At 44.7% G+C, this 19739-nt stretch overlaps 1 protein-coding gene and 1 non-coding gene across 2 annotated transcripts in view; one reads left to right on the top strand and one right to left on the bottom strand.

Moving 5' to 3' along the window:
* ERN1 (endoplasmic reticulum to nucleus signaling 1) overlaps window positions 1–19739 on the bottom strand; it is an 81255-nt gene that overhangs the window by 56749 nt on the left and 4767 nt on the right. The window lies entirely within an intron of this gene.
* Window positions 13398–13470, top strand: TRNAG-UCC (transfer RNA glycine (anticodon UCC)). Its single transcript has one exon. It is a non-coding gene; the product is annotated as a tRNA-Gly (tRNA).

Here is a 19739-nt window from a genome sequence, read left to right as displayed (position 1 = left end):
TTGCCTTCAGATATAGCTGATATTTGTTGTTGTGGTAGTTTAGTTGCTAAGTCATGTCGACTCTGTGACCCCATGGACTGCAACATGCCAGGCACCTCTGCCTTTCACTATCTCCCAGAGTTTGTGCAAATTCATGTCCATTGAGTCGGTGACGCCATCCAACCATTTCATCTTCTGTCCCTACCTTCTCTTCCTGCCCTCAATCTTTCCCAGCATCCAGGTCTTATCCAGTGAGTCAGCTCTTAGCATTGCGTGGCCAAAGTATTGGAGCTTCAACTTTAGCATCAGTCCTTCCAATGAATATTCAGGGTTGATTTTCTTTAGGATTGACTGGTTTGATTTCCTCACTGTCCAGGGGGCTCTCAAGAGTCTTCTCCAGCACCACAATTTGAAAGCATCAATTCTTCGGTGCTCAGCTTTATTTATGGTCCAACTCACATCCGTACATGACTACTGGAAAAACTATAGCTTTGACCACATGGACTTTTGTCGGCGAAGTGATAAGTTGCTATAACTCACGTGACTGCAATAAGCAACTAAATGCTGTGTGGGACACTGAGCACCGCTGAGAACTGTGTGGACCTGAGACATTTAAACACACTGCTTCATGGTGACAGTCTTGCATATCACCTTCACCCTGCTGGTGTTCCATTTTCCCTGCAATGGATGAAAGGGCTTCAGGCCCCAGAGCTACACACACACTAGTTTCCAGAGAGCCTGAGAGCAGAAAGGAAAAGGCTGATCCTGCCAATCAGCCTGGAATCTGCCTCGTTTTTCAAACTAGTGGGTTATATGCTCCTGGCTTCATTGGTGACTTCTAAAAAAGTAATTGCAGTGACATGGTGGAGGCCGTGGCAGGTAATCTAGTCTAGTCTAAAATGAGACATCCATTAGCTAATTGGTCCTCCTGGAAGTCTGGCCCTCTCACATGAGGTGACCCTGACATAACAACTCTGGAAATGCCCCATCTGAGGACCAGAGAGCTGGGCAATTTGGGCCAGATGATGCTGGGGAAATGTGTGCCTGTAAAAACAGCTTATTTCACTTAGGTTGATTCCATTGCTAAAATCCAGTCCTCACTGCTACTTGGCTCAGCCAGGGCTGCCTCCTTGAAAATGTAATTCCCGGGCTGGATCCTCATGTTCAATTTTCTTATTATAAAGCAAGATTAAAATGCACCACATGCTTTGCATTTCCCACAAAAGACATGAACGCAGTTACCAAACTGCTCATACAGAGATGATTAAAAGGTAGGTAAGTCTCCAACAATCTCATTTTCTCATATTCTAAACTCAGCTAATTGTCAGCTGCTCCTGCATTAATGAATTCAAATGTTTATATTTCAGGCAAGGAAAAAAAATTAAAAAACAAGCTATGGAATAACTTTGTTTAGTACAGACATAAGGGACTGTTTATACGAACATTCACAAATCATGTGTTTAGGTAGCACAAAAACAAATGAAACGGCCTCTAACACACCTTTTTTTAAAAAAAAGATTAAAAAAATAGATATTTATTTATTTGGCTGCATCGGGTCTGGCTGCAGTCGAGGCATGTAGGATCTAGTTCCCTGACGAGGGATCGAACCCTGGCCACCTGCATTGGGAATGTGGATTCTTAGCCACTGGACCACCAGGCAAGTCCCTTTAAGATTTTTTTGATGTGCACCATTTTGAACGTCTTTACTGAACTTGTTACAATATTGCTTCTGTTTGATGTTTTGGTTTTTCTATCACTAGGCGTGTGGGGGTCTTAGCTTCCCAACCAAGGACCAAACCCTCATCCCCCAGCACTGGCAGGCAGAGTGTGGACCACCAGGGAAGTCCCAGACCTACCAGTTTCTGAACTAGAACGTGGGACGGGTCAGGCCAGAGGTAGCTCCCCGGAGGCTGGAGAAGAGCCCACAAAGCTGGGGTCTGCTGCTGGTAGCAGTTGCCAGGCTACCACCGACAAGGCTCCTCCCCTGCACCCACCCTCCGGCCCCCGAGGATGAACAGCAGGAAGCGTACCCGCGCTGCTCTAAGATTCGGAACACAGGGCAGCCCCGTGCTTCCCCAGTAGGGTTTTTCAAGAGGCTGCATTTTCCAAAGAAACACAATTCTTAAATTTCAGACACATATTTCAAGAACCAGCCCACAGGTTAACAGACTACCTAATAACAACGGTCAGAAACAAGATCAATGAACTTGGCACAGACCTTTCACCTCAAAGTCAGAGGGAAGAAGTGGAGCCATGCACACACGTGTCTGACACCCAGATGTCCAAAGTGATCTATACATGATACTGTAGTATTGGGTCTATCCCCAAACTAGTGTGTCCTTGTTGTTCAGTTGCTAAGTCGTGTCAGACTCTTTTCTGAACCCATGGGCTGTCCATGGGATTTTCCAGGCAAGAATACTGGAGTGGGTTGCCATTTCCTTCTCCAGGGGATTCTCAGGACCCCAGGAATCGAGCCCGCGGCTCCAGCTGTGTCTCCTGTATTGCAGGCAGGTTCTTTACAGTTGAGCCATAAGGGGAGACCACAAAAAATAAATAAATAAATAAAGAGGATGTGCACACTGTGAACAGAGAGCCATATACTTCTCAGGTGGCGTGCAAACTGATCAGATCTAACCCAAATGTCCATCTCCAAAAGCTCAATCTTTCTAGGCACTTTCCTGTGAAACTTTTCCCATTCTCACCTCCACTCCAACAGACCCAAACCATTTATAATCATTAGAATACAATAATCTGGCTAATTACAAAATGGTATTGTTTTTCTTTTAGGAGTACCACATTGATTTCTAGGATTTGCTGAGAGGTGGGATTTTTTTGCTTGTTGGTGTTTTTTTTTTTTAAACTAATTTTTTCCTGCCTGGTCATTAGATTACTGTTACATTACATAATCCTCACTTTTAGCTTTACTTACTTAATTTCTATATGAAAGACACTAAGGCCAAGTCCATAAAAAGCAGAATTTTAATTTGGAAAATAGTTTAAAATGTGACAGTTCACTACCTTGGTGGTGTATATTTTAAGGCACAATAAATCCATAAAACTTTAAAAAAAAATACATGGAAATACTGCTTAAGTATGCTTGAGGTATAAGCAGAGATTAAACGGTGATTCTAAACATTCTAAGTTATTCTTGTGGAATATTTTTACTAGTTTTCAAGCCCAACCCCCATACAGAAAGAGTCTAATGATTGTGTCTTTGAACATATATACCCTCCCTGGTATAAAGAATCTACCTGCAATGCAGGAGACACAGGTTTGATCCCTGGGTCGGGAAGATTCTCCTGGAGAAGGAAATGGCTACCCACTCTAGTATTCTTGCCTAGGAAACCCCCTGGACAAAGGAGCCTGGTGGGCTATAGTACGTAGGATCGCAGAGTTGGACACAACTGAGTGACTAAACCACCACTAAACCAAAGTTAAGAAAACCCTTCCACCAAACTGAAAATACAATACTTGTATTAGTTGAGCAAAGATATTGGCATGTGTCCAGCAGAAAATCCTTATACAACAGAGTTGCACCTAAATTCCTGGAACCTATAACCGGCCACCAACAACCATTCTGCCTGTGCAGTGCAAGACTCCCTGCCCGGGCTCAAACCCACTGCAGAGCAGACCATAAAGGTAAGGGGAAGGCAAAGTGACTGTTGGTTGGTTGATGAATATCCATTACAGTATGATTAAGACTTGAGACAGGCATGTAAGTGAAGGAAGGACTCCACAGGTAAGATTTCCAAGCTATTTTGCTTTTACTACTTAGGACATGGGAAATCTTGAGAACAATTAAGATTGCATGTCACCAAATGTAGAATAATAAATTGCAAATGGACTTGGAATGTGCTAGGGAATCAGAGCTTCTAATTATTAACCTTAGCAATCATGCTTGGAGGTGAGAAGGGCATTGGGTGCTGGGGGATGTGCCAGTGCCAAGGCACCAAAAAAGGAGAGAAAATAAGACTTGTACATGTGCGTGTGTGGGTGTTATGGGGGAGATGTTTCCTACGGATAAGAAAGCAGAGGTGTGGAAAAATCACAAGAAGACTGGATCCTCCTGTGGGCTATACCCAGCTGAAAGCCACAGGATGGGTGAGCTTATTTTGAGAGCTTATGGGAAAGACACTTTCTGGCTCGTCATACCAGATCCCAGTCCTATAGGGCTTCCCACCAAAAAAAAAAGGGGGGGGGGGAACCTGTGCAATTTAGCAGGAAGTTCCTCAAAACAGTATTATGTAACATAGTCCCTTGGCAGGCCCTAAAAGATTAAAAAAAAAAGACATCTCTGTCTACAATTCTATTTGCAGCCATATTATATACTTCCGGCTACAGACTCTAGCAGAGTCTGGCCCTTTGCGATTCTGGTGGCTTCACAAAACTACTAAGCGGGGTACTATCATATTTGGCCACATGGCAGAAGACTGCCCAGCGATGGCCAAAAAACCACCAAGAATTCTCCAAAGCAGCATGCGACTGAAATCAGTGCCCAGTAAATGCCGGCACACACCCATTACATAACAGTCTCCTGTTGAAAAATGAAGCCCACATCAAGATCAGAGGAGCAGGCTAGACTAGCAGCTCCCAAAGCCCTTCTTTTGAGGGTATCTTAGGTCTGATGAGACAGATCCAACAAAGTGTAACAGAGTTTGCATCCTCTGTTATCCTCTGCTTTTTTTTTGGTTTTTTTTTATCCTCTGCTTTCTTATCCATAAGAAGCATTTCCCTCATCACACCCACACATGCACACGTGCAAGTCTTATTTTCTCTCCTCTTTATGCTGCCTTGGCACTGGCACACCCCCTGGCACCCAATGCCCTCCTCATCTCCAAGCGTTATTGCTAACGTTAATAATTAGAAGCTCTGATTCCCTATTCTAATCAAACCCTGCTTCCCATCCCCCGTCTCATTGACACACCTGAATTAAGAGTCAAGTACTCGGTATGGGTTTCCCTTGTGGCTCAGCTGGTAAAGAATCTGCGCATAATGTGGGAGACCTGGGTTTGACCCCTGGGTTGGGAAGATCCCCTGGAGAAGGGAAAGGCTACCCACTCCAGTATTCTGGCCTGGAGAATTCCATGGGCTGTATGGTCCATGGGGTCACAAAGAGTTGGACGCGACTGAGCTACTTTCACTCCTCAGCTCAAATGTGGAGACTTCTATACAATCATCTGTACACAGCAACACAGAAACCTCATTGGGTTTATCCCATTTCAGTAGACTAAGGATGAAGAACAGAATTAAAACACTGGTGATATTAAAGAGACTTTTAACTGCATCTATGTTTTAATGGTTGCAGTCTAGGATAAAAATCATGCCAAACTCTGATACACTTTGTTTACCTGTGCTTAGGTCAGCAATAATCCATCAACTGTATATATTTCCTTCTAATCAGCACATCGGCTGCTGTTTCTTGACATCAGGTCAATAAAGGTAACCATGACATTTGCTTTGGATGGGAGTCAGGTGTCTGACTGGGATGCAGAAAAAGGGCAAGGTTTAACTGAGCAGTGCTGTGTGGTTTCCAAACTCAGCCACTGAGAGAGTTAAACTAGTATTTGCAGCAATTCTTGCATGTGGTGTAATTAACCACCACCCAAGACAGTTAATTCTTGGTGGTCTAGGCTGCTCCTTTAATGGATCTGATAAAAGTTTCCTCGTAAGTCCACATCATTTCTGACGATAAAGGTGTGCTCATTTCAAAACAGGTGAAGACACTTTCCCCAACTGGTTCTGGGGCCCCAGGCTAAGTGTCTAAGTTCAAGCAGCTGGCAGTTCCCTTTGTCTTTGCGGTCCCTCTGTCATCAACTTATATTGACCCCAGGGGAGGAGCATATATATTTGGGCAGGAAAGGTGCTACAGGAAATCCTTTACCACACTGTGGTCAGGGTACCAAGCCCTGTTCTTAGTGTGATATAGAATCTCTAAAGTTGTTAAGCGTTTTATTAATATTAAAACTAAAACCCAAGGTTTCACCATCATTTAGTGGTTGAGATTTAGAACGCATGTCTCACCACTATTATTATTCAGTCTTCTTTACTGAAGGGAAACAGCAGCAATGCAGGCCTTGGAAAAAACTAAGACTCCTATTAGGCTCACTTACCTTCATGGAGCAGCATCATAAACAAACAAAACCAATAAACGTCTCATTAGATCATAAATTCATAAGGGGACTACCAGCTTTACAAAAAGCCAGAGTTGATCTATTTGAGTAGCACATTCATCTGCAGTTAAACCTATTATTAGGAAGTCTTCCTACGAAAACCCCAAGGGAAAAACAAAGGCTCAATTAGATACCAAATTTTTCAGTCTTGATAACAGCAATTAATCTGAAACTGTCAATTTTGCTCTTTAAACTTGGTAAGAGATTCCTTTCTGCAAGAGACGGATGGAAAGGGTCGAGTAGAAAGTAGATAAATGCTCTAGTTGAATAAACATTATCCACAAACAACTGTATTTACGACATAATTGCCACCTAGGCTTGCCAGATGTTGCCAAGCTTTATAATGGAAGTCAAACACTATGAAATCTGCCTGAAGTTGAGCTCCTTGGCCAGATCAACTTTCCCCTAGACAAGAGTCCCCATTGTCTGAAGTACGTCTGAGGATTACCCACTGCCCGGCTGGCCCATCCACCAGGCCACCTTCCCCTCTCCAGTTAACTGACGGTCCCGGAAATCCACATGGTCCTAGACAATACAGATCAAACAAGCAGGGGCTGTTTACAGCTTCTGGGATATGTAACTTCAGCGACGAAAAGAACTGGAGAAAGTCACCTTACCCCAGCCTCTCAGTTCACAGGAGAGGAGTCAAGGCCCAGAGAGTGAAGTGACTAGCCCAAGGCACCACAGACTGCTAACCGGACTGGAACCAAGGTCTCTCTGCCTCGCCTCCTGGTCCACTGCACACTGTACCACACTATAATCTCACTGCTTTAAGTCACGGTTCTCTGAGAAACACAGGCTTCAATTACTTGAGGCCTGGAGTCCTTTGCGTTTTGCTGGAGCTCAACACTCTGCTCTGATGGGGAAGGGGTTGGGACCTTTCAGATGAGACACCAAATTTGTAATCTGTAGATTCTACATAGCCACCCAATAGACCAAAGGCACTGCAAATGATACAGGATGGGGCCTTAAAAAAAATGTTCTGGATAAAAATTCCTGAGATCCCACTGTAGAACTAAGTGGGCTGGGATCACATCACAGAAAGTCAGAGGTCATGGACTTAGCCACTATAAAAAAAAAAATTCCTGAAATACATTTATCCAGCCCCGTTCTGATGGTTCTTAAAAAAAGTGCTCTTTGATGATGATGGTGATGATACAGTGGCTACTGCCCATTCCTTTGATGAAGTGAGTCACTCTTTTAATGCCAGCGCCAAGGAAATGCACATTACTGATTAGCACCGAACGACTCCTTTTGAACATGGAGGACCATTTTAATGACATACGTACACCCATGAGCCTCACGCAGCGAGCCGTGACAGCTTCACTTTGCAGGAATAAGATGCTTGCAAAAATATTGACTTTTTCACGGCAAAGAAAATCTTATAAACAACAAGAACCTACTGTACAGCACAGGGAACTATATTCAATATTCTGTGATAAACCATATTGGAAAAGAACATGAAAAAGAATGTGTGCGTGTATATATGTATATATGTACAACCAAATCACTCTGCTGGTTTGATTAGAAACTAATACAACATTGTAAATCAACTATCCTTCAACAAAAACAAATTTTAAAATAAATAAAAAATAAAATCTTATGCCACGGGATTTCCAAACTCTCAGCATAGGTTTCTATTTTCTAGGCTCTTCTGAGAGGCAAATATAAACATCCCAGTGCAATTCCCACACATTTGAACAGAGATAGGAAAGTGTCAGAAACTGCTAGGAAGACTGTTGGCACAACCAGACCTACGGAGTCGTGGTGTGAAAACTGCAGCCTGAGAAACTTCCGGAGATGGAAGGACTGCTGCTTCCTCTGGCGTATCAAGGGTGGGCAGGAAACGGGAGCAGGAAAGAGTTACCCCAAGAGGACACCATGCCTTTGGGTTCAAGGAAGAAGCCCTTCCAGACACCAAGGAGGACTGAACTCCCTCCAGAGAAAGGAAAAACAGCCGTCCAGGGCCGGGAGGGGAGAGGGCACAGGTTTCTAATAGGACTTGCTCTGCCGCCAACAGGCTCCATCCCCGTCAGGTTTCTGCTTTCTCTGGAGGTCATCCAACCTCACTGCCAACTTCTCGGGGCCAGAAGAATGGCTTCCATGGGCAAGTGACCTGTGTGGCAAGGTGGCTAAGCTTCCTACTCTGTTTTTCCTCCTGAAAACTGAGCAATAGCAGTATCCCATTGAATGCTCAGAGAGCAAAATAAATATGAAGGATGTCAAAGACAAGAGTTACATAAATATTAGGGAAGACCATTTTATTAAAGAAAACCGGTGCTGGCCAAAGATACCGACAGAGAGTAAACAAAACTCAAAACCTGATTATCCACTCTGTCCCAAACCTCCGGTGCTCCCCATCTTTTGCTCTTGTGGGCAGACAAGGCAACGTAAAAGCTGGTGGTGACAAGGCAGCAATAATGTAAGAGCTGGTACTGACACTCTAGAATAATCAAGAAAAGGTTAAAATGCTTGGTTTGTGGTATTTAAGAAGGAAGAATAGTATAACTGTTGAAAAGGTGTCCACCCCACAGTTCGGGGGCTGTATTTGAATTACCTGGAAACTCACTTATGCAATAGCCCTCATTTTCTGACGATGTTGAACAGTTCAACACATGTTTGCTACGTTTCATGTTTTGTGCCCGAACAGTATAACGTGTCTGCAAGAAGAGCAGTCACTGACCTCTCTGTGCCTCGGTTTTCTCACCTGTAAAATGGGGGACAACAATAATACAGATTTCAAAGCATTGGTGAGTTAATATATAATGGGTTAAAATGTGTCAAACTCTTAGTGTACAGTCAGCATCACATAAGTATCAGCTCTTATGATTAATGATTAATTAATCATTAATTCAGGCTGTGTAAGACTCTAGGAATTTTTTAAGAATTGGGACGACAGAGGATGAGATGGCTGGATGGTATCACCGACTCAATGGACATGAGTTTGAGCATGCTCTGGGAATTGGTGATGGACAGGGAAGCCTGGCGTGCTGCAGTCCATGGGGTTGACTGAGTGACTGAACTGAACTGAAGACCCTAGGATCTAATCACAACAATGATCTGATTCCTGCCCTCATGGAGCTTACAGTCTAATAAGGGACCACAGGAGTAAAAAAAAAAATATTGCACAAACAGAATGGCAAACTGCAGTAAGTGCTATAAAACAGACATCCCAGGAACCATGAGAGTGTATCAGGAGAAGCCGATCTGGTCTGGTGTTGCAGGGGGCATGGATCACAGTGTCAAATGTTTTTCACAAGGCGTAACAACTGAATGAAGATCTGCAGGAACTGGGAGGTGGGTGGAAAGAAGGGGAAAATCTCCTGGGCAGAGGAAACAGCCTGTGCAAAGGCCTGGAGACTAAAAATAATTTGCTGGATTTGAGGACCTATCAGGCCAGTGCTGCTGGAGAGAGAGAGCAGAGGGGATACTGGGACAAGGAGGGGCTGGGGAAGCAGAGAGAAGGCCACGGGTGTAGGGACTTCCCTGGCAGTCCAGTGGTTAGGACTCCAAGCTTCCACTGAAGGGGACACGGGTTTGATCCCTGGGCAGGGAAGTAAGATCCCACAGGCCTCACGATGTGGAAAAAAAAAACAACCAGGCTGAGTGTGTACTTGTATGGAGTGGGTCACAAAATCCACGTTTTGTCTGCTTCCTGTGCAGCTCACAGAAGGAGCAGGAGGGTGTGCTGTTCCTACGGATGCAAGGCAGACCTGGGGGCGGGGGGGAACCACTCCTCCACAGCGAAGCGTTAGATACACCAGACAGTCTGTTCACAGCCCACGAGAGTCCTCCTGGTGCTGCCATTTAGACTCACGTCGGACTCGTGTTGCTTAGTTGGTTTACAGCTGAATGGGAGCATCACACACCGAAACCTCATGGGAGAGTTTCATAAATGAGGCTGTTTTTGTGATGAAATATGGCCCACAGAGCAACCTCAAGGCAAGTTCTCCTGCTTTTGAGACCCGTCATGTGGGGCACTTCTCCAGCCAGACCTCAGGCACCGGATCACAAAGCCCCCCTCGGGGGGCCAAGGAGTGACAGGTGCTTCCTCCCCCTTCTCTCCAGTGGCGGGGGAGGTGGGGCTCCCTCTGCAATAACTGCAGTCACTTCCAGGGCTATTTTCTCTACAGGAGGCAGAAATCCAGGGCGGGGAGGTGGGGACACTAACCTTCCAGGTCGTGGCTGAGCCCTGGATCACCGGCTCACGTTACTCAGGAGGGTTGGCAAGGCCAGGCAGTATTTATCAATCTCTTCCAGGCACTCCCTGGTTCACTCTTCTTCCTGTTGGCTGACTCCTCTGTCCAACTTACTGGTTCGCTTATTTCAACCCCCACCCCCACGCTGGGCTCTTCTCTCCTACAGGTAACATGGAAAGAAGGGTCCTGTTTTCCATGAGGCGCTGGAGCCTCAGGGTCTGCAAGACTCCTGCCTTCAAGGATTTTACCATCTTGCAGAGAAACAGTGCAGTACAGGGGGAAAGATGGCAGGTTCCACGAGTGAGCCTCCTGGAAGCTGACCTGGCAGCATGCCCGGGCCCTGCCCAGGGCAGTTGCCTAAGATTCTGAGCCCACAGGTCCCTGCTCAGGCCTGCTGCTCATTCTTTGGCCCATTCTGTGTTCGTGCAACTCCAAAGCCCATTAATCCTTAAAACTCCAAGTGAAGGGACTTCCCTGACGGTCTAGTGGTTAGAACTCTGCTTACACTGCAGGGGGAATGGGTTTGATCCCTGGTTAGGGAACTGAGATCCCACATGCTGCGCGATGCAGTCAAAAATGAAAAATACACGGAACTCTAAGTTAAAAACCCCCAAGGTGTCTCCAAGAGACTGTCACAAGCTCAACAGATGTTATTTGGGTAAATGAAGCTGAAAGATGAGCCGGGGCACAGGGATGTATGTCCTGGTTCGAGCTCTGAACAAATCATTCAGTTTCTCTGTGCGTCAGCTTCTGATTCTCTGAAGAAGACTGGGTGTGCCCTTTAGCTCAGAAGTAGGACACTCCAGGGTTTAGCAGGCCCTCATCTCTCCTCACGGTTTACTGTGGATCCTTTAGGTCCTCAGTCAATCAAAACATGACCCAAACCCAAGTAAAAATGAGAGTGTTTAGAAGTCCTGATGCCTTTGAACACAGTCATGAAAGTCCTGGTCTTTCATCACCCCAGTCTCTCCACTTATCTTGAACTATTGCAACATTGAAAATTATAATAGTAATAATCTGATTCACTTTAAGGTTCAGGGTGGGGAAAAGAAACACCACAGAAATGGACTCATATTATGAGGGAGGAGGTAGGTGACTCTTAAGTACATGTCCTTGCCATAGACTCTTGAACCAACCATCTTCTAATCTGAAAGGGAGATCTCTATTCTTCTCCAAACCACAAATCCGATAAGTGATTGAACTTCACCCCAGTACCGAAAGCCCCAGAGACTTCCAAGTACTGAACCGTCAGATAAAGATGATACAGGATTGGTGTCAGAAGCAACTGTGGTTTGGTTTCCCAGTTCCAGTACCCAAACTACAGATAAACATGTTCTTAATCTCTCTGTGTAAAGAAAACCATTTTCTTCTTTGCAAAACCAGACCCTGGCAAGGGGAAAATGAACCCCAACGGAAGGATTGGGTGAGGTCACTGGATTGTTTAGAGGAGGTGGTGACTTCGACGTCAGATTCCCTAAACTTGGCCTTATACTGTCCTTGTGGTATTTGAGTTTATCTGGAGATTTTATAAATATATCCACAATAGGTAAAAACTATTTAATTCTGTTTGTAAATATACACACACACACTCACACTCACACTCACACTCACACATTTATACACACCACCTGTGTATTTGAGAACAGAAACATCACAAAAATCAAAGAACTGCTGCCTCTGTCCCCTGAGTCACGGGGGCTTCTGAGGTTCCTTGACAGATTTTTAAACGTTCTCTTCTTATGTTACTGTTAAAAATTGACAACAGTTATACTCAATACCTCATTTTTTTCTCAGGATTTGCAAACATACATGAGCAGTCAATATCAGTCCTCCTGGGGACTTCCCTGGTGGCCCAGTGGTTAAGAATCCGTGCTGCCAAGGGAGGAGGTCGAGCCCTGGTCAGAGAACTAACAGGCCATGTACCATGCGGCATGGCCAACAGCTAAACAAAACAAAACAAAAAAGTGGAAAAAACACCAGTCCTCCTGAAGATTAGATGAGAAATAAACTGGAAGATGAACTGGTATAGGGACCCCACCCCTAAGTGACGTGATGCTACTTAGAGTATGGGGAGGGTACAGTGGTCAGGGATGCCCCAGGCTTCTGCTGGACCCTACAGGACCACCGAGCCCTGGCTGGTGAAACCATAGCCCTGTGGCAACTTCCAGGCCGCTGTCTCCTTTGCTCTGCTCTTTCTTTTCTTTCTTTCCACAGGATTTTATCACCTTTGCACAGTCTATGTATTTTGTATCGATCGTGCTGCTGTTTCTTGTCTGTCTTCGCCAAGTAGATGGAAGTTTCACAAGTGCAGGAGCCTCTGTGTTGTTCATTAACGTGTCCTAAGCCCCTCAGACAGTGTTGGCATATACAGCAAAGCTGGTGGATGAACCGGTGGGATCCACTACGTTCAGGAGCTGGGGGGCTTGGAGGCTCACGGCAGAGGAGCCCTCACCTTCCCCCACCCAGATAAGAGGGAAGGTGGAACAGTAGAGCTGGAGGACTTGTCCCTTTAACCTAAATGGTGCCTAATCGGAAGACACTTAAAAAGAGGCCCACGAAGAGGTTTTCTAGTTCCATGGCCCTGTTTTACAGATGAGGAAACACAAGGGAAGTGACTCACTTGCCGAAATCTCCCAACACCCAGCCCCTCATCTCCCAAGTCCCGCTCACTGAAAAAAAAAAGCCATTTTTACATGTCATGTAGGTCAAAAGTGAGTATGAAGGGATTTCCCTGGCGGCTCCAGTTGAGTTAGGACTGCACGTCCACTACAGGGGGCACGGGTTCAGTCCCTAGTTGAGGAACTAGGATCCCACAGCCAAAAACAAACAAAAAAAACACCCATGCATGAAAACAGAAGACTATGCCTATAAACGACATTTCGAAAGAGCTAAAATGACCAACTACACTAGTCTACCTGCTTAATGAGCACACACCCAATCGGGACTTCCCTAGGATTAAGTTCGGTTGGGAAACCCAGCTCTCAGCTCAGAACTCACCCAAGAGTTAGGTTAGATGCCGAGCCCCATTCAGAGGCTGTCTTCAGGGACTTCCCTGGTGGTCCAGTGGTTAGGACTCTGTGTTTCCACTGAAGGGGACCCAGGTTCAAACCCTGGTCAGGGAACTAAGGTCCATCAAGCCACACAGGGCAGCCCCCCCCCCCCCAAAAAAAAGAGGCCAACTTTACAGAGTGACCTCCCACTTCTATGACTTTTGTCAGCACGATTCCGGCAGAGGTTAGATTTGGTCTGGCCCAGTCCATGTGAGTCTCAGAAGTGAGTTTCCTCTTGCTCCTATATCAGCTCTTAGGAGTCTCTGGGTAACGACTGAGGGGCAGTGGCTAAGACAGGGACTGGCCATCTCCTGTGGGGCCTTCTGCAGTGTGGCCTTTCAAAGGTGCACCTGCTGCAAAAAAACTTTCAGGCTATGATAATCACCCAGATGCCCAGAACACTCCAGATACACAGAAAGGGGGAGAAGAACATCACACACTGGGCCTTCTGGCAACTCGTTTCCAACGTACACATTCTCACCCTGCTAAGAAAGCCCCTTTGGCTCTGTATGCTTCATTCTTGTACTTTAACAGTTCAACTCACTCCTTCCACAAATTTCTCCCATACCCATTTGCCTGGGCTACTTCACTTTGGCTACAAACTTGAAGAAGGATTTTATTACCCATGAGGGGATGTGAAGGAACCTGGAAAATGGTATTGTTTGGATTCCTTCAGGCCTCTTAATGTATGAAGAAGGCAGAAATAATACATCAGCTTCAGTGGAATTGCAGTTCTAAACATCTTATAATTCAATAGTGAGATGTATTTGAATATAAGGCCAGTTATCGGTTAAAGCTGATTTTTTAAAAAGCAAATTCAGTAGTTAGTACTCAAACAACAACAACAAAAATATCTGTCTGTCTGGAATTACTTGCGCTTTAAAAGGTGGATATCGTGTACTAGAAAACACATAATACGGGTTTCCCAGGTGGCTTAGTGGTAAAGAATTCGCCTGCCAGTGCAGGAGACAAGGGTTCGATCCCTGGTTCAGGAAGATGCCACATGCCAAGGAGCAACTAAACCTACTGAGCCTTTGCGCTAGAGCCTGCAGTCTGCAACAAGAGAAACCATCACAATGAAAAGCTCCCACAGTGCAACTAGAGAGTAGCCCCACTAGCCACAAGCAGAGAAAAGCTTGAACAGCAACAAGACCCAGCACAGCCCCAAATAAATAAATACATAAATTAGATATATATATACACACACACATATATATGCATATATAAAGAAAACATATGAGGCTAGGTTCTCTATTTCTACCTTTTTTATTTTTTTTGGCTGCACTACATGTGGGATCTTAAGTCACGAAACCAGGGATCGAACCTGCATTCCCCGAATTGGAAGTGCAGAGTCTTAACTGGATGGCCTGGTAAGTCCATCTATTTCTAGTTCTGCCACTAACTAGCAGGATGTATCCGTCCTAGCTTCCATATAACACGCTGAAAGCCGGCGGCTCTGGCTGGTCCGGGGCTCTGTGACATCACAGGGCACAGGTAGACAGGCTGGCTGAGTCCAGGATTAAGGAGCAGGGCTTCCCTGAGGGCCTCAACCTGGCTGCACATTAGAGTCACCTGGAGTTTGTTTAAAACAAAAAAAATTTTTTTAAGAGAGCATGACAAGTTCCTCTCCTAGAAATTCTGATTTCATTCATCTGAAGTAGGGCCTTGACATAAGGTTATTTTAAAAGGTCCCCGGGTGACTCAGTCAGCTGGGGTGGGGAAGCACTGACTCAAGTTAACACATTCCCACTGCAGCTGAAACAGGTGTTTCTCTCACTCCTAGAGGCTCCTCAGGAATCACGGGTCATTTGCTTTAAGAGGAAGGAGATCCGAGTTAGTTTTGGTCAACAAACTCCCCTGACCCAACTGGAGATCAACGACAACATCAGGTTCAAGGCTTCTGATGGCACTGTTTGTTCAGAAAATGTATGAGAAAAAAAAAAAAAATCCGGTTTCCATGACAAACTCTCCTGTAGCCAGGACAATGATTCCCCCACTCTGAAATACAGAGGGGAAGATAATCTCTTCAAGGAAAGGGTGGTTTTGAATTATAATTATAAATTAGTCTAGTAACTAGGGAAATCATGTTTCATACATAAGAGGACTACCCTGGATCAAGGTTCATTTTTTTAATAGTGAAACATCATGCTGAGTGAAAAATGAAACTGACTTGGAATAATCACAGGCCATTTATCTCCTGGGGTTTGGCAGTGGGAAAATTAATCTCATGACTGATATGAGGGGCCGATCAAGAGAGCACCACACACTGGCAGTCATGTCCACCTAAGCAAGTATCTTGGAACCCCTCTCATTGTGTGGAAAGAAATACTGTTGATAAGATCTCATTAAAGAATGCAAATTACATCTAAAGCAACATTTTCCTTACTCCCTGCCCCAAATCCACAGCCCATTCACCAGATGATAGAAAAGCTCCTTGTCTCATTGGTCTTCAAGAGCCTCCAAGAGAAATCTAATCAATATTCGCTGAGTGCCTGCTACAGAGGGTATGGCCGACTCACTGTGCTAAACGCCACAGAGGATGCAAAGATGAGCAAGACACGGTTCCTGCCCTCAAGGACAAACCGGCAGGAGAAGTATGCCACCGCCAAGCAGGGGACCTTCCTGCCCCCTCCTCTCTCCATCACCACCCTCTCCTGAGACCCACCCGAGCTACCCAAGCTCCCTCCACAGTGGCCCAAGGGCCAAGACTACTCCCTCTCATGTCATCACACACCCACTTCCTGGTGCCAGAACCTGGTGGGAAGTGGGGCCCTCTGCAAAGACAAACCCCACCCCAGACCCAGCCTGACCATTAGAGTTCTGTCTTTTCAGGACCCCTTGCCCAAAGCTCTGACTGCAGTAGGGAGGCGCAACTCTGGTTAAAGGCTTCTAAGATGTGAACTTTCGGTTTTGCTATTTCAGAAACATTTTGGGGCAAGATCTTACAGAAAAACACGCACCTGCTTGGATATTATTAGACCTCAAGCAAAGAATTGAGCTTAAATGGCAGATTTGGCGTAAGAGCCTCTTCACCTGCACTGTCCCCATGATCGATGAACGCAGTCAATGTTCCTGATGGAGATGCTCAGAAGGCAGCACTTCCACCCAAAAGCTGCATCTTTCTCAGGTTGAAATGAAGGGTGAGAGACTGCGACTCTCTCGGGAGGATGGAGACCACTGGAGCATCTCCCCAAGCCTACTGCAAAGCCTCTTTCCACTCCTTCTCTGGATCCCATTCTCACTGTGACATGGCTCAGTCAGTCCTCAGGTTTGTTCTAACAAATGTACCAGAACATAAGCACTGCAGGGGCTACTCTTCAGAGGGAAGCAGGAGGATCAGATTCTAGGTTCGGTTCCCTCACTGGCCCATGACCATGGACAGGTCACCGGCTCTGTCTGGCCTCAGCTTCCTTGTCTATCTGCCATAGGAACACAGCAAAGCAGTGACTGTTCCCCTTGGGAGGGCAGTGGTGATGCCTGGGTGAGGATAGTACCTGCCCCCAAATACCACCCTCGAAGGTTCTAACCTGCTCCCACCACTGTCACTGATGGTCATGCATCCCATTCCTTAGGTGGGGGCAGGATGGGGAAAATATTAAGACTTAGTGGGACTTCCCTTGGTGATCCAGTGGCTAAGAGTCCACACTCCCAATGTAGGGAGCCCAGGTTCAATCCCTGGTCAGGGAACTAGATCCCACATGCTGCAACTATGACATGGCATAGCCAAATAACTAAATAAATAAATAAGTACTTTTTAAAAAGATTTATTGGTCTAAACCAGCATGATCTTTTCTAGGAGCCTAACATACTCTTTATGTTGTTGCTATTTAGTCACTAAGTGGTGTCTAAGTGGGGTTTTTGGGACCCCATGGACTGTAGCCCACCAGGTTCCTCTGTCCATGGGATTCTCCAGGCAAGAATACTGGAGTGGGTTGCCATTTCCTTCTCCAGGAATCTTCCCAACCCAGGGATCGAACCCATGTCTTCTGCATTGCAGGTGGATTCTTTCACCACTGAGCCACCTGGGAAGCCAAACATACTCTGATGGGAAGCTATGCATTTATCCACACACGCGCCCACTGCTCACAGTACATCTGAAACTTTTCAGAAATTTTCTTCAAAGAATACACTTTTGAATCATCTAAGAGGTAGACAGTCTCTCATTAGATTTTAGAAACAACCAAAAATCCAAGTGCCCTTTATAAATCATGCAATCAAGCTAAGTAATAACAGTTTTGATCAAAACTTCGGTGTGGGCCATGTCAAAGCTATATTCAAGCAGAGACTGGAAAAAAATGGGAAATGTTTTAAGTTGTGTAAGAATAAATAGCTTAAGAATTAAAAAAATAAATACTTGCTTTTTCAGGGCTCCATTTTTCATTTTAAAGCTGGATTATTAAATGACATTTTTTTTTAAAGTTGAACAAAAGACTGATTTGTTTGACATGAACATTGACCCTGAAGGGGTGATGATTTTGAAAGACACACATTCTCTTGGATGAAAAACTTCAGGTACTTTTGTGGGAAAAAACAAAACAAATATTTCACTCTATTGTCAAGTGGTACATTAATTTTCCTAGGAAAAACAGCTGTATGGACAAGTTAATGTTTTAAGAACTGCAACCTCCAAAAGAGACAAACAATGCATCAATTTTTGATTTATAAACAGTTTTGAGTCAAAATTTTAAATGGCCTCATAATCAGCTATCAAAAGAATCATGGGAATTCCCTGGCAGTCCAGTGAAGGACTCGGTGCCTCCACTGCCACGGCCAGGGTTCAGTCCCTGGTCAGGGAACTAAGATCCTGCAAGCCTTATGGCACAGCCAAGGGGAAAAAAAAAAAGAATCTTTTCTGTAGAGGGTGGGCTACCCATAAAATCAAACTCAAAGAATAATGCCGAGGTATTTCTGAAGCCACATCTGCTAGAAAGTTGATCTGAAACCACTGCAGACCAAAGGACCTATATTAATTAACATTTCTCGATAGGTTTGTAGGTACACAGGGCATCATGAAGGAACTGCTGTGGTTATTCAGGTCTTCGAAATATAAGCAAAATAAAACCTACACATTCCATTTTCAAACTTTAAATCCACCCTGCTAAAAGAAAACACTGTAAAGCTTACTTTAAAATGACTATCGTGAAACCAATTTAAGGTTGGTTTGTGCTTTTTAAAACATCTACTATTGCTTGGGGGCTGGAGGAGGGAGCTCTTAAAGAATACATATGACCAGCAAGTTCCAGTCCTAGGAATTTCTCCCAAGGTAATAATTAAGCAGTTAAGATGGGCCCTGGAGTTTAGCAATAAGGATTATCACAACTGTTTACAGTAATGAAAATTAAAAGCAGCCTGAATATCTAAATGGTTGAGTGGTCAAATTACGGTATACCCATTCAGAGAAGTATTACAGTGAACTGCATACAGGGGAGCAGCCAGTGAGAATAATGTTGTAGAATTAAATTTACTGACCCAGTAAGATCTACGGTATATTCCAGTTTGGGGAAGAAAAGCATAATTTATGCAAAGTGAGCACATAAAAATGTCCAAAAGGACATATATCAAGATATTAATAGACTAGTCATCAGAGAAATGCAAACCAAAACCATAAGTAGTTATGACTTCACACCCACTAAAACAACTGTAATTAAAAAAAAAAAAAAAAAAAGGCAGATATTAAGCGTTGGTGAGAAACTGAAGCCCTCCTAAACTGAAGCCCTCCTAAACTGCAGGTGGGAATGTAAAACAGTACAGTTGCTTTGGCGAATGGTTTGCCAGTTCCTCAAAAGGTTAGACAGAAAGTTACAACATGACCTAGAAATCCCACTCTCCAGTATATACCCAAGAAAAATAAAAAATACACGGCCATTCAAAAATTTATACCTAAACATTCACAGCAGCACTATTCATAATAGCCAAAAAGGGGAAACAACCCAAGTGTCCATCAAATGAAGAATGGATGTACAAAATGGGGTCTATCCACATAGTGAAATATTGTTGTTTGGTCGCCAAGTCCTGTCTGACTCTTTTCTACCCCATGGACTGTGGCTCGGCTGCAGTGAGTTGCCGTTTCCTTCTCCAGGGGATCTTCCCCACCCAGGGATCAAACACATCTGCTGCATTGCAGGTGGATTCCCTACCACTGAGCCACTAGGGAAGTCCTAACAGAACATCATTCATCAATAAAAAGGAAAAAAGCAAAAAAATCACTGATACAGGCCATAAGATGGATGAACCCTGAAAATGTTACGCTGAGTGAAAGAAGCCAGACATGAAAGACCACATGTAGTATGATTCTATTAATATGAAATGTCCAGAATAGGCAAATCTATAGAGACAAATGG

Source organism: Muntiacus reevesi, chromosome 18 (genome assembly GCF_963930625.1).
Source record: "Muntiacus reevesi chromosome 18, mMunRee1.1, whole genome shotgun sequence".
Lineage (NCBI taxonomy): Eukaryota > Metazoa > Chordata > Mammalia > Artiodactyla > Cervidae > Muntiacus > Muntiacus reevesi.
The sequence above is the reverse complement of the archived record's forward strand: the minus strand, read 5'-3'. Positions and strand labels throughout refer to the sequence as shown.